The following is a 13,109-nucleotide window of genomic DNA, read 5'->3' as shown; positions in this document are numbered from 1 at the left end:
AGGTAATATGTAAAGTATTTATGCAGCACATAAACAGTAGTAAATCGAAAACACAAAACAAGAAAAATGTCATACCAATTCGGAAAAACAGAGTAAAGTTCAGTAAATTATTACACCATAAGGACAACAATCCAATCAAAAAAATGACCTACAGCGATGGAGGGAGAGTTGGTTACAGAAGTGGATTAGGCCCGGTTGGCCCCTACCTTTGGACTTTCCAAGAAATTCCAGAAAAAGTCTCTGAGAAATTAAAAGTTCAGTGGTGCAAGGCTGCAGGGGGTGTACGAGGAGTCATTGGGGAGGTCGCTGGGCAAAGCAGCAGTGGCATATTGCACATTCTGATTTTGGGCTTAATTATGAGTTTGGTGGTCCCATGGACTGCCACACCTACGGGTGCAGTGTGGCTATCGCCGCACTGGTAGTCCATCCGCTGTATTATGAATTTGGTCATCAGACCTCCAAAAGACCGCTAAGACTGCCGGGGATCCCTGATCCTTCAGTGGTGGCACAGCGGTCTGAGGCTGCAATATGATGGCGGTGCAGCTGCAGCACCACCAGGTATATTGCCAGTGAGCCCGCCATGAAAAGTGTGGCAGTTAGGAAACTAAGGGACCTCTACAAGCCCCCTGTTGTCTCAGGGCCAGGGGATATGTGTAGAAAGGCACTTGGTGTGCCCCTCTGTCTTTATGCACCCCTGTTTCCACATGGCATGGACTTCACAGATAAAACTGGAGGCTGTGGCTGATGAGAGTTTGATGAGGCCGGCATCCCTTTTAGTGAAGGACCACTGAACATGATTTGCTGCTGTAGAGAACAAGGTAAAAAAGAACAATTAATGGACAGAATGTAGAACAATATCATATATTCACCCCTGTACATAGATCTGGGCCAAAATCTATTGTTTTTTTGCTCCCCATGCCATTCCAGTTTGAACCCAGTAATATGCAAAACACTCTTGACCCTGCGCCCAATGGGAACAGTCCAGCCCGAACTTCCAGGCCAGGTCCTCCAGGACTGGAAACAAGCATCCTACGACCAGTTTCAGGGTTTGACCCCTCATCAGCCAGGATAGCTTGACTCCAATGGCATGGAGAGAACTGGACCCATGTCTGGGCACACCCATCCCACTAGGGGTGGCAAATGCAAAAAGAACAATTGATGAACATAATGCAGAACAATGTCATACATTCTCCCCAGTACAGAGATCGGGGCCTAAATCCATAGTTGTATTGCTCCCCATGCCATTCCAGTCTGAACCCATCCATATGCAAATCAGTCTTGACCCTGTTACCCCAAAACCATTCCTAGGATGCTTGTTTCAAGTCAAGGGAAGACCTGGCTTGGCATTTTGGTCTGGACTGTTCCCATGAGGCACAGGGTCAAAACTAATTTGCATATGGTTGGGTCCGAACTGGGTTAGCGAATTGAGCTAAAGAACGATGATGGGTTTAACCCTGATCTGTGACTGAGGGTGAGTGCCTGAAAAGTTTCAGTACTCTGTCCATCATCTACTTGTGTTTGCTTTGTTTGCCCTAATTTGGCAGGGTATGCCCAGGCATGGTCCACTGCTCACTTTGTAACTGGATTCATGCTAGCCTGGCTGATAAGGGGTGTTACCCCCAAACCAGTCCCAGGATGCCTGTTTCCGGTCCAGGAAAGATCTGACTAGGCAGTTCGGTCTGGACTGTTCCCATGAGACACAGTGTCAAGACTGATTTGCATATGGCTGGGTCTCAACTGGGGTGGCAAAGTGAGCTAAAGAACAATGATATGATAGATTCAACCCAGATCTGTGACTGGGGGTGAGTGTCTGAAAAGATTCTTCACTCTGTCCATCATCTACTTGTGTTTGTAGAGAACAAGGTAGAAGGAGCTACATATTATGAAGTCAGGCTGACCGGAGATGCACCTTCGACAGATGGACGATTATAGTGGTCTCTTTTCAGTTTTTAGCCAAAATTTGTATACATTCGAAGTTTTGGATTTTGGCTATCTGGACACCTTTAATATCACCACCCAGGACTTGATGGGGCACCACTTGTGTGGTTAGGACTAGGGGTGGGCGGAATTTGCGTAATCGCGTTACGCAAATCTCCGCGAAACGGTAAAAAATCTCCGCGAACACGCAGAAATTCCGCGAACAGGCGGAATTGCTTGTTCGCGATGCTTTTTTCCTGTTCACAATCGCTGTTTGCGTGCTTGGGGATAAATATCTCGCGAACACGCATTTTGAGAACGCGAACAAGCAAAAATTTCGCGAAGTCACGGAAAGCGGAATTTTGGGCAATTTCGCGGTCTCCGCAGAACGCGAAATTACCCAAATTCCGCAAATTCCGCGAACGGAACGGAATTTACCGCCCAGGCCTAGTTAGGACTCACCAAGGCTGGGTGCAGGTATGGGTTCAAGATGGTTGGAGCCTTTTCTGTCCCTGAGGTTCTGACCAGGTGGCCAGCCAACTGGCTCTTGGAGTAGGCACAGGCTTGGAATCCGCTATGTTTGCACAGCTTGCAGTTTTTTGCACTCCATGCCCCAGGAAGCTCACAGAGTTTTTTCTCCGCTCTCACTCGCCACAAGCAAGGGAAATCCAACGCTAGAGTGCTTCCCAGCAAGATTTCTCAAAGCTAGGGGTCGCAGATGGTCAGTACCGCTTGTGTTGAAAAAGCTTCCATATGCGTTAAGGAAGCTGCAGCTCAGGTAGAACTTCCATTCATGCAGCAGAAAGTAGCTGCACTCTCTGGCGCTGCGCATCATGCAGTTTGCGTTGATCTTACAAAGAAGGATAAACACCTGGTACTAAAAATCAGTGCAAACGGAGTGTGGTAACGCACACCGCAGCTCGCGGAACTCAGCGTAGCTTGGTAGAGCTCTTTTGTCACTTGGAGTCACACTAGTAGTTCTGGGTTCAATAAGTGGATCAGGGCTGAAACAAAAAGGCAGACCTTTGAGGTTTCAAGGTAGGCTTCAGACAGCAAAGCAGTCCTTCCGGGTGCAGCAAAGCAAAGCTATCTTCTGAAGTACACAGGGCACCACACTAACAGGCAGTCCTCTGAGATTCCTTCCACAAGACCAGAAAGTAAATTCAAGAGTGGGTGTGATGGTCCCATATTTATACCTGGTGCCTTCTTTGAAGTCAGGGAGAGGATGTTTGGGGAGAGGATGCTTGAGCGTTCGACGTCGAAGCTGGGGAACCGGCTTCGAGTCTCAGCTACGATGCTCAACATCCTGTGATTCTGGACAATCACTTAATCTCCCCGTGCCTAAGAAAAATGAATGTGTCCTTGTGTAATGAAACTGGTGCTATGTAAAGTGCTTCAATACCCGTTTTCTCTGGTCTAGTTTGCGCTATATAAAACTACCCCCCAAAAAAAAGTCGGAGAAATTTCTAGAAGTGTTCCTTTGAAGGGCTTGGAATTTCCTTACTCCTCTGCCCTGGCTCAAGGATGGCTGCATGAACAATGCAGAGATGATAAGTCCATTGTGTGAAGGCAGAGAACAGCCTATTGAGTTCCAAGTATGGCTGTGCCCAGCTAGGCCTGGCCGGTGAACTTCTCTCCGTTCGCAGAGTTTGCAGAGTTTGCAGAGTTTTCTGCACTCCGTACTCCTCGGACCTCACGGAGTGCAAAAACTCTGCTTCGCGTTGTGCAGCAGAGTTTTTTCCGGCTCGTGATCGTGAATGGTAAGTACACAATCGCAAACAGTAAGTTAGAGAGCTCGAGCTGCCGCTCAGGTAGAATTTCTACCTGAGCGGCAGGAATACCAACACAAACTGCAGTTCGCACTGCACTCCGCCACTCGCTGAGTTTTTGTTGTAACCTTGAGGAGCTCCACATAGCTAAACTCCGCAAACTACGCCTAGGCCTATGCCCAGCTCCAATCTCCCATCCTGCCATTTGATGGCCCAGCCAGACACACTTAATCCCTCTAGTGTATTGATGACTAGACGGGATAAACAAAGTCCAACTGCCAACTACATGTAGTCATGTCACCCTGTAGCAGGCTGACGGAATTAGATAGTTAGGTCTGAAAAATGCTGATTTCAAAAAGTTCCATTTTCAAAATTGTAACTTAAAATCAGACTTTCACATTTAAAAAGGATTTTAAATCATAAATTTTCAGACACCAAATCTTACCTGTTTTCAATCAACCATTAGCACTTATTAAATCTAATAAGCCAATAAATTGTTAGTCAGGGTGAACTGCAATTAAAAGGTTGGGCATGTACTGATAGGTTTTACATGTCCTAGTAGTGAAACACTCCTTAAATGTGTTAACTCTGAGAGGTAGACCTCACCATGAAAAGATGTAGGAGTTTTTTGAAGGACATGTAAAACTTAAAAGTACATGCCCAAACTTTTAATTACACTGCACCCAGGCCCATGGGATTCTGTGGGCCTACCTTAGGGGTGACCTATATATATTAAAAAGATGAGTTTAAGGCTTGGCAAGGGGGCTATTTTACCATATTGAATTGACAGTTTAAAGCTGCAGTAGGGCTGGAATGGCAAACCTGGGACATGTTTTAAAGGTCTACTTAAGTGAGTGGCACATTGGGTGCTGCAAGCCCACTAATAGAATTTAATGCACATGCCCAGGGTATATGCTATACTGCTATACTGGCACTTATGAGTAAATTAAAAATACAGTTAAGTGTATGCCAATTTTACCATATTTTAGGGAGTGGGCACGAGTAATGTTTCACTGGTTATCGGTGGTAAAGTGCATGGAGTCTTAAGGCCTGCTATGTGGAATTCAGCATAATAGGAGGGTAAAGGCAAAACTTATGGAGGAATACAACCCTAAGCTGACAAGTCTAACTATTCCTCTTCCTATATTCGAATGGAGAGAGACAGAGAGGTGGTGATTTGGACTCTCAAGATTTTAATTCTTGGTGAATGGGAAAATGTCTCATTTATCTCCCACATAAAGTGTCTAGTACATTGGGGCTTAGTTCAGGATCGATATAGGGAAGGTCTTCCCTCCTTCACACTAGCAAAACAGAGAGGTTCTTGACTTTGCAGTTGGGCCATAACTGTTTACCAATGTTAAAATCTGTGAATACGATGTCATTACACACCATGATGTATCTAGTCCCAACCACATCAATACCAATAAATACAATGTTGATGTACGCCCTAAAATGCGCTTGCAGAACAATATTAATACCAGTAAAAACAATTTCAATGAATGCCATAATCTATGCACACATAACAATGTCGATAGAAGTAGAAACAATGTCAATGTATGCTATTATTTATGCATGCATAACAATGTTAATATCAGTAAAGTATGATAACTGTACGCACACTACTGATGATTTCGGTGAAAATGATGTCAAAGACCACCATGTTAATTGCACACCATTTAGTGAACTCATACCTTTGCTGTCGGATTCACCCAAGGGGACCTCCCCATCAACCCTGAGTTAGAGATACGTGGTCAAGACAGGCCCTGCCCACCAATTGACAGGTCACAGTTGGGGTTGCAAATAGGCCAAAGACAAAGGGAAAACTTTGAACGATCCCGTAGATGGGCTGTTACATCACAAACAGGTCCAAGGAAATTGGCGACAATAAAACACGTTTGGCCAAAGGCACACATTCTCAAAATACCAAAAAGATGGATTTCACATACAGCTAGAAACACTCAGCCAATCAGGACACAGCCTGCACACCTCACATAGTGATCACACGCTTCCCATGCCAGACATTTGGACAAATACACCGGCCCACTCTAGCTCACCCAAGGTCAAGAGCAACCTGTGTCCCCCTTATCAGATGGTTCTACATGTTGTTTATGACTAGTCCAAGAATGCCAGATCAGTTTATTGTACCTCACAAATGGCATAAATGGTCTGCTAAAACAGCTGTACAATGAGAGACTTTGCTCAGACGCTACTCTGTTGATACTCTCAAGGCGTTTGTGCTTAATTCATTTAATTTTCATAAAGCTTTATTCGGTACATATCAAGAATGACCATAAAAGCACAAAATAACATGCATACATAAGCAAACAAAAATGCAGGAATAATTAATTCAGTTGACACACAAGATTTTAAAACATCATACTTTTCCTAACATGAAGTGATTTGTATAAAAAGGTAGCAGTAAAAAAGCAAACATCCGGATTATGCATATTAAAAAGCAGTTTCATAGCATCGTTAACAGTACGGACTCCATATTTTACAAGGATCGGTTTTAAATAAACAATGCGGAAATTCCTATAAAGGTTACATAGCAAAAGAAAGTGCATTGTTTAGATTGACCGTCACAGGGACAAGGGCCAACCGGGTGTTTTTTAGGAGACGGGAAGGCCACCAAATGATGTACTAGCCTGAGCCTCAACCTAGTAAGGACAAATCTATGCGATGGTCTGGTCACCTAACTTAAATATGATTGAAAACCCTCGTAACCCACAAATGTATTATAAAACATGCAGGTGGACAGTAGACCATTGCCACTCATCCGCCTCTCTGCCTTGTAGTTCATGAATATGCTCTTCATCTCATATTTTGACATTGCTACGACAGCATATGGGTCGGCCAAAATATTTATATCAAAGATTTACTAAAAACTGTGTATTATGTATTTTAACAAATGGATCTTGGAATGGTTATCCAGAGAGAGACAGTTGTTAATTACAGATCTATTCTGGGCTGTCCCTCCTTTTGCCAGATTGAGCGCCATAACATTAACGGTCTCAAGGATATCAAGTCTGACAGATAATTGATCCCTAATTCTCTGTGGGTTAAATCATTTGGGGCAGAATTTGGTAAACACAAAAGTTTTTTGAGAAAAATATTTTCCTCAATTTGCAGGCAGCCATTAGAACAGTGTCCCCAGACCCCAGCCCCATATAAGGCAATTGATACACATCCTGATTGATAAATCAGCAACATATCCCTGATGCGTCTGTCGCCTATCTTAGCCGAAAATCTAAAAACCCCATGGGCACTTTTGGCCATTTTGGCCTGCACATTGGTAATTTCATGTGCCCAGGTTCGATCTCTGGCATTGGTGATTCCCAGGTAACAAAATTTGTCAACTTGAAGCACTCTCTGTCCATCAATGAAAAAGGAGTGGGATCTCCTGCGGCCAACCCCACAGATCATAGTATAAGTTTTAGGTTTTTTTTATAAGCAGTTTCCTTTCCCTGATAAAAACGGACAACCTGCCAATCAAACGTTGGAGGCCGATGGGGGCCTAGACAGTAACACGGCATCGTCCGCATATAACAATACCGGCATGTCAAGGCCATTAACCTGTGGAGCATCGGCACTGATTGTTTTTAAAACTGTATCTACCTCATTGATAAAAAGTGTAAAAAGCAAGGGTGCAAGAACACAACCTTGTCTTATACCACTCCTAACCTTAAATTTAGGAGTGCATTCCCTATTTACGCCATAACGGACACTAGTTTGAAGGTTATCATACAACCGGGCTAGAAAGAAAATAATACCTTCCGGGGCCCCAAGTTCAAGCAGCTTCCCCCAAAGAATGGAGTGATCCACCAAGTCGAAAGCACTACTTAGATCTGCAAAGCAGAGGTAGAGAAAACCCTGTTTAGCCTGGGTATACTTCCCAATAAGCAAATCTAAGTTTAAACACTGGTCTAGTGTTCCTCGCCCTTTCCTAAAGCCATACTGAGTGCTGGCCATGATACCTTTGTCCTCTGCCCATTCTTCCAGCCTTACCAGCAGAATCCTGCTCATAATTTTGACAGCGGAATCTAATAAGGAAATAGGGCGGTCATTTTTAGCATACCCCCTTTCCCCCTTCTTATAGATCGGGATTATAATGGATTCCCCCCAGGTCGATGGAACTCCGTTGCTCACGGCAGCATTAAATACAATAGTTAACACGGGGCTCCACAGCATCGGGACAGTTTTATACACATCGATGGGAATCCCATCCGGCCCCTGGGCCTTCCCCCCTTGGCTAGCACTAATGCCTTGTTCGACCTCGGCAATAGTGAAATCCAGAGGGACTATAGGCCAGGAACTATCATTAACACAGTGGGGGATGCCAGACTTAAATATAGTGGAAAAGTGAGCTACCCATGCCTCACTGGTAACATTAGATGTAAGTTCAGGGGCCATATCGTCTTTAAGAAAAGGGGAATTAACTGTTGCCCAAAATAACACACAGTTAGAAGTTTCCGCAGCCTCTGTCAGCGTTTCCCAGGCCTCTTGTTGTAACTCTAACTTCTTATTCTTAAGGGCTACTTTATAATCAGATCTCAGTTGGGTTACCGCTTTCTTATCTCTCGGCCTAGCTGCTAAGGCCTGCTTTAGTTCGATAAGCATTACAGTACAGGTGTGATCAAACCACCCCTTATTATGAACAATTTTCCACAAGCCAATTTTAGTAAACATAGTGTCAATAACTTTGTTAATAAACATAAAATTCCTTAAGATGCATACTGAGTCATAATCGGTATTTAAGATGGCATTGATTCCCCCAATGCACCCTTTAACAATAAATTTTAGAACCGCCTCAAATTTTTCTCCTTTCCATATTAATCTCACACCGTTGGGTCTGTGGGGTTCAATGTTCATCACAGTACGCAAAATGGGAGAAGGCCTGCCTTCCCAGATAGTAATTTCTAAAATAATACAGTTATGGTCACTCACAAGGTTTCTTCTATCTTTGGGACCTTACATAGCGGTGTGATATTAGATGATACACATACATGATCAATCACCGTATTTGCATGACGACCCGTATATGTGGGAATAGTATCACCAAGTTCGTTCTTGGCATAGGCCAAAAGTTCTAAATCATGATCCGCCATTATTTTATTTAGTGCCTCGCCATATGAATTATGAGGGAAGTGCAAGTCATCTTCCTCGAGATTGCTTTTAACCCCACATACCCCTAGGGTAGACATTGAACAGGTAGGAATGTTAAAATCACCCACCCAAATAAAATCAAAAGTAACATTTTCCCCTGCAATCAATTCACCTACAGCGGCCTCTAAATCCTTCACAACTTGGTGCCGCGTGTTATCAAAAACATTATTATAATAATTAATTAGAAGAACATTGCAGGCTTGTTTCTCATACAACAATAAAATCTGTGAGTGAGCCCCAATCTTCAGGTACCTCCTCCCAATAATGGGGAGATTAACAGATACCAATGTCAAAAGGCCTCCCTTTGCTCTACCAGAGACTGAACCCTGTGCTGGTAGATTATAGGAGAAGTGACCATCATAGCTAACCAAATCCTGACACCAAGTTTCCTGGAAACAAATGATGTCATGGGAATTAATAAAATCTGACCATCCCAGTGTGTCCCCTTTTGAGGCTAATCCAGCAATGTTCCAGCTAACAATAGAACAATGGGAGAGATATTTCCCTTTATTCTGCGGCATGACAATCTGATCCGGGCTGGGGACTCCGGACCAATCACCCCCCTCCCTTTGCATATTAATAAAGCCAACCCTTTCCTGGGTATCATTACTAGATTCAACCACATACATAGCCCCCGTCTCCCCAGTGTTACCCCTCTCCATTTCGGCACTTCTGGGGAAACCACCTCAGCCATAACAGTATGATCCTGATTAAGTCAATCATTTACATCAAAGGTGCTCAAAAATTGATATCTATTAGATACAGGCACCTCAAACATTCTTGGGTGGCCGTGAGTCTCTATTGGGTCCAACATTAGTTTGGTACATTAAGTGGCTATAAAAATAACCCAGGGGACGTAATGTGAATCCCTGTTCATTGTATGGTAATGATGTTGCTGTAATCAGGGACGTTGTGGCAAAGTGGGGATTTTGAAAATTTATAATAACACAGTCTCCCTTGGTATTTTTAGTTGTCTTTCCAATCCAGTTGACCCTTCTCGTGGTTAGGATCTGGTCGGATAAAGCCACCGGGAACCCACTAGACCTGGGCTAAAATTCCGTTCCGCTCGCGGAAATTGCGATAATTTGACATTTTCGCGGAGAGTGCGAAAATGTCAAAATTTCCGCAATCCGCATTTACCGGAAATTTTTTGCTTGCTCGCACTGTAAAATAATACATTCTCGCATGTGCGCGATTGCCTTACCTGAATCCCCGCGTTCGCCGACAAGTTTTCCCGATCCGGTCGAGTTCGCGCTCACAGTAACGTCATTCGTCGCGCGATCACGTCTTTCTTCTCGCGATCATGCACCACGAGACAAGTGAAAACAAGATGGCCGCGCCTGCGAGCAACCGCATGGGTAAGTTGGCGAGCCGCAACCACGCAGAAAATACCTCGAACGGGCGGGAAAAAACACTTCCGCATCTTCGCGATATTTCCGCGTGTTTGCGGAGATTTTTAACATTTTCGCGATAATTTGCGAAAGTGAATTTCGCAAATTCCACCCACTGCTAGAACCCACATTGATGGTTAAGCCACGAGACAGTTTTGTTTTTAAGAGATTCATGGGTCTCCAACTGGTTTGGGGACAGATTTTCATTCAGTGATGGTACATTAGTTAAGACTGCCACATATGGAGCACAATCAGGGGGTACATTTATAGTCTTACTACGCTTGGTATTATAGGTTGTTTTTTCCTGCCTAGATTCTGCGACTGTCTTACTCTTTTCAATACTAGGGATTTGCCTATTCAACTCTTCTGTAGATGCATAAGCCCTCCCATTACTATTTAGAACTTCGGGATTAGCCATTTCCCCGGTGGCCATAATAGCCTGACAGTTCTCCAGGGCTTTAACTTGGGTTTTTAATAATTAGTTTTGAAGAGAAATCTCGCCCCCAATACTCTTGACCTCACTAGTTAGATTATCCAGTCTATCCGCTGGGGTTTAATAGATCCTTCAATTTTGGCAACAAAGGTGTTCATAAGTCGCTCAACCTGTATATCGTTTAGTACCGCTGTGTTAATATTACCCAAATGGTCATCTACAGTAGATGCATTCCCAGTTAGCTTTTTTACACCCTTGCCCAACTTAATTGGACCACGCTTAGTTTGAGCTTTCCTACATCCACTTCTGGTTCTTGGGGCGCGTGATCCATGTATAAATGAATTAGGGGTAGCAACAGATACAGTGGGTATCTCAACTAAGCTAACTTGTGATGTAGCGTCTGTGCTAATATTCTCCCTACTTTTTTCAGGTGATAACAGCAAGGCTAGAGGTGATACTATTGAGCTACCTAAATCGAGCGAGAGTCGCCGCTCTGCTCTAACTATTTGGTTGTTGATAACACTCACAGCTCTCACAAGATAGTTATCAAGGGTAGAGCTGGCACGCTCAACTGGGATTTTACACCCCTTACGCCGCGGCATTGTACAATTAGAAAATAAAAACTTCTAAAAGAAAAAGCCTATGAAATGAACCATATACACAATACTGTTGTTATTAAATAAAAATAGGGATGGGTGCTGCCCAAGGACCCTTAACCGGTCTAGTCCAAACGAGTAAAGTACAAGTAGTCCTTACCCGCCAGGTGGTCTTAAAGTTCCTTCTTTGCAACAAGGGCTAGATCAACGTAAGAAGGTGGAGTAAATATAAACCGAGAGCTCTATGGCCCAGCCCAGCCTCTACAGTCTCGGACGGGCTCAGACGGGCCCGCCCTTGGCCCGGGCTTAGCCCGGCACCCACCCGCGTGCGTCCCGCGCCGCGGGGGGAGCTGGGCAAAGATATGCTAAGAAGAGGAGGGGCTAACAGTCCTCAGGTGTTGCCGGCGCTGTGGCGAGCGCTGGGTTTGCTGCGACTCGTAGTCTCAGAGTTCCTCACAGCAGGCTGGAGAGCGCAGGGCAGGCTGGTGTTCGGCTTCTCCCTCCTTCCGGCCCCGGGCAGGTATACAGCAAAGCTCCCCACACAGAAGACAGCAAAATGCCCCAACAGGACACAGCAGCAGTGACAGACCACGGTAAAACTCCTCGGCGAAGCGGCACCCGCGGCAGCGGGTGCTGCAAGAGGTTAAGTACTGGTGGCAGTGGGGCTAACAGTCCTCAGGTGTTGCCGCGCTGTGGCGAGCGCTGGGTTTGCTGGGACTCGTAGACTCAGAGTCCCTCACAGCAGGCAGGTGAGAGCGGGGAAGGCTGGTGTTCGCCTTCTCCCTCCTTCCGGCCCCCGGCAGGTATACAGCAAAGCTCCCTACACAGAAGACAGCAAAATGCCCCAACAGGACACAGCAGCAGTGACAGACCATGGTAAAACTCCTCGGCGAAGCGGCACCTTGTTACTGTGTTGTCAAATGGTTCTTTTCTTTTCATTTTTTAAGGTAAATTCATATGCGAGCAACATTTTGGCGAGCCAGATAGTAGAGATTGGCTTATTGATCCCGACTGTTGTCAAAGGACAAAGATCCCTACCTGAACTGATTCACATCTGTGCAATAAAGATCAGTGAGCAGATGCCATAATTGATTAGAAGTTCTGCTGAATCCACGGGGCAGAGGTCTGTTTGGAGACCTCAGTCACAGGGTAAGAGACTACATCTGAGCCTCAGTCCTAACATGTGGAGTGTGGCAAACTAGAACAAGCTAATAGATCACATTTCCATTGTCAGCACGCTAGAGAGGGTGAAGGTAGCTAAGGTTTTATCACTTTTGAGCGTAGCATAACTGGTACACCCAGGCCCTTGGTGTGTTATATAGGGCCACTTATTTCTTTCACTCGTGCCACTGAGAAATACACAGAAGGTCTTATTTATTTTGCTTGAATCATTGAGTGTGTTATATAGTGCCACCTCCTTGATCTTACTTTTAGTTTAAGGATTTTTCCTAGGAGTTGTCTGTTTCTTAACACCGTTGGTGTGTTAATGGAGTGAAGAGGTGGATTTTTTCACTTGGACTGCTGGGCATCTGGCAGGTGGTACGCACAACCCTTTGGTGTGATATAACATGTAATTCGGACAGTAGGCAACAATTTGGACCTTGGTGAATAAGTTGTGGCTTGTGACTGGCTACAGGGGGCTGATAATTGTCAGGGTATTCCTTTTTTCTCTGCACAAATCATTGCAATTTTTGTCCACTGAGTCAATATTGACAGACTATTGTGCTCACTTAGGTCTGTGTATTAAACAGAGCATCCCCTCTCCTTGGGCTGTGGGCGCTAGGAGGGGCCTAAGATCTTTTGGACAAAATAATCATGTTGTCTGTTAACCTTTTCTCTT

This window comes from Triturus cristatus, chromosome 7, assembly GCF_964204655.1.
Source record: "Triturus cristatus chromosome 7, aTriCri1.1, whole genome shotgun sequence".
Lineage (NCBI taxonomy): Eukaryota > Metazoa > Chordata > Amphibia > Caudata > Salamandridae > Triturus > Triturus cristatus.
Note: the sequence above shows the minus strand (reverse complement) of the source record.